Here is a 3,246-nt window from a genome sequence, read left to right as displayed (position 1 = left end):
GTTTAGTGGCACCTCTTCCTGAAGCATTCATTGTCCATAGCTGTCATTTGGCAATTAATCATGCACTCTTTTGAGATAGAAGTGTTGTGTTTTCACTTAATATTGTGTGAATACGTTCTCTCTCCAGCTGTAATCTCACAAATTTTTCTGTCTCCCACAAGGCTTTAGGAATATTTTGGGCAGTTAATAAATATTTGTTGATTGCCTGAAACAGCTACTTGCAAAATGAACTTAATTCCAATAATAAAAACTAAAGAGCTTTATTTCTGTTTCATTTAGCAGCCAAAGAATCTGCTGATTCTATGTGTTTTGGTAGTGCAAATTCTAGAATAGCTTTCTCTCTGCTGAACATCAGTGAGCTCAAAAGAGACGAAAGGGAGTAAAAACTGGAGCTAAATCCTTTAAACATTGTGCTTATTCCAAGTCACAGCAAAATGGCCATCACTCCATTCAAGAACTCACTATTAAATAACATAAAACTACATTCTGTTTTTGGTAAACCAGATTTCCCTATTAACAATATTTATAAATGTAAACTGTAAAATTTGTCAATATTTCCTTGTATCTTCCTTTTTTAAGAAGCATATGGTTGGTGGCATCAGGTATTTACCTTAATTGTAGACACAAACCCATTAAAATTGTTAACCCACAAACTCTATTTTAACCTGGAACTCTATCCCATGATGAAAAAACTGCCCTTGTCTGCATAGCTTACCTTCTCTAAAATTTGAGTGTCCTCTGAAACTATTCATTTCCCTCTGGTGTTCAGGGCAGGGAATAGGTTCAGCACTCTTCACTCTCTCCAAATGCAGCATCCAAAATGTTATCTTCGCCTTTTCAGGAACACGACTCTCCTCTGGCATCTCTGTCCATCCCGCCATCACTGTCCCTAAGCTTCCTTACCAGTATCGTCTAACGACCTCTGGGTTAACAATCTGCACATTTTCTGAAGACTCCGACACTTGCTACCACTCTTCCACCCCACCCCAAGCTCTGACATCTTGCTGAGTAGTTTTAAGGCCCATGTGAATCACCCATCTAATATCTTAGCATTTTATCCTAATCCCTTAAGCTGCTCAACCTCATCCTTACCTCCTTACCATTGCTTCACTGTGGCTTCCTCTGAGTTGAGAATGTCTTGCATCCATTCTATCTCTAAATCTCTTTTTTTCCCCTAAAACTCTTAAACAGTGCACTCTTTTCTCTCTCTCACTCTCTCTCTCTCTCTCTCTCTCTCTCTCTCTCTCTCTCTCTCTCTCTCTCTCTCAATTCACACAACATAAATATAATCATTTTAATATGTGAAATTCAGTGGCCTTGAGTAGATTCACAATGTTGTGCAACTATGACCTATATTAAGTTCCAGTTTTCATTATCCCAAAAGGAAAACCCTTGTCCATTAAGTAGTTACTTTTTATTGCCTGCCTCCCCACCCCATTACCTGGCAATCACCAATTTGTCTTCTATCTTTATAGATTTACCTTTTTTGGATTTTTCATGTAAATTGTATCATACAATATGTGCCTTTTGTGTCTGGCTTCTTTTATTTAGCATAATGTTTTCGAGGTTTTATCCACATTGTAGGACATATCGGTACTTCATTTTTATATTCATTTTCTTGTGGTACCATTACAAAATATCACAGATTGTGTATCTGAGGAACATAAATGCATTATCTCTTGGTTATGGACTCCAAAAGTTTCAGATCAAGGTGCTGACGGGGGTCACTCTGAGGCCACTCTTCTTGGCTTGCTGATGGCTGCCTTCTTACTGCCTCTTCATATGGCTGTCCCTCTGTGCTCACACATGCCCCTAGTATCTCTTTCCCGTAAGAACTCTAGTCACATTGGATTAGGGCCCCACTCTAATCCATTTTAATGCAGTCACCTCTTTAAAGACCGTATTTCCCAATACTGTAACACTCTGAGGTACTAGGGTTTGGGACTTCAATATCTCAATTTGAGGGGGCACGATTCAATCCATAACAATTCCTTTTTATGGCTTAATAATATTCCGTTGTAGATATATTCCCACTCATCTCCTGATGGACGTTTGGGTTGTTTTCACCTTTTGACTATTATGAATAGTGGTTCTATGAACATTCAGATACTAGACTTTGGTTGAGTACCTGTTTTCAATTCTCTTTGATATACACCAGGAGTTGAATTTCTGGATCATGTGGTAATTCTACGTTTAACTTTTTGAAGAACAACCAACTGTTTAGTCCACTTAAATGTAACATATCCAAAATTATGATTATTCTCATCGCCCTTATATTTATTTATTTATTTTATTGATCCAGCCAGAGTTTATTGAGCTTCTACTGTGTACCAATCACAGTTCTCAGTCCTAGGGACACATAGTGAACAAGACAGAAACAGTTCCTACTCTTATGGAGTTTGCATCCTAACAGGAGATGGGCAATGAGCGAGTAAACAAGTAAATAAACAAGATAAATTTAAATACTAAAAAGTACTGTAAATAAGATAAAAAGATGGAGGATGATGGGAGATTGGGGATAGACTTTTTTAGCTTGAGTGCTCATGGAAGGCTTCTTTGGGGAGTTGATATTTGCACAGATACCTGAGAGAGAAGAAGGATGAAGCCAGGGGAAGGTGTGTGGGGAAGGATGTGAATGGAATGAAGAGAAAATAGGGTGGGAGAAAGTTGACATAATCAGTGTAGTTCCAGGCATGGAGAAGGAGCACAGAAGCCCTGAGATGGAATGTTTAGAGAAGAGAAAAGCCGGAGTGGCTGGAGCGCAGTAAACAAGAGGAAGAGTGATACAAGAGAAGGTCTAAGATGCACAGGACAGCAGATCATGTAGGATTTTTTTTTTCTTTTTTTATCCTATGCTATATTCTAAATCCCCATGACTGTTTTGTAACTACTTCATCCTTCACCTTTTTTTTGTACTTCTTCATCCTTCACCTTTTTCACGCAGTCCCCCAAGCCTCCTCCTCTCTGGCAATCATCAGTTTGTTCTCTGTATCCATGAATCTGTTTTCGTTTAGTTTGTTCGTTGCTTTTGTTCCTTAGATTTATGCATATCGGTGAGATCATATGGTATTTATCTTTCTATGTCTGACTTATTACACTCATTCATCTCCTCTTTAAACCAGATCTTCAGACACCACCATCTATCCAGCCAACCTATTAAAAGCAGAAGTTAGCTCAGCTTCTTGATTTCCATTGATTGAGATGCCTTATCTCCCATTCCACTCTACCCCGACCTAGTACTACCAT

The sequence above is a fragment of the Pteropus vampyrus genome, unplaced genomic scaffold, assembly GCF_000151845.1.
Source record: "Pteropus vampyrus isolate Shadow unplaced genomic scaffold, Pvam_2.0 Scaffold55, whole genome shotgun sequence".
In the NCBI taxonomy this organism is placed as follows: Eukaryota; Metazoa; Chordata; class Mammalia; order Chiroptera; family Pteropodidae; genus Pteropus; species Pteropus vampyrus.
This window is presented reverse-complemented; position numbering follows the sequence as displayed.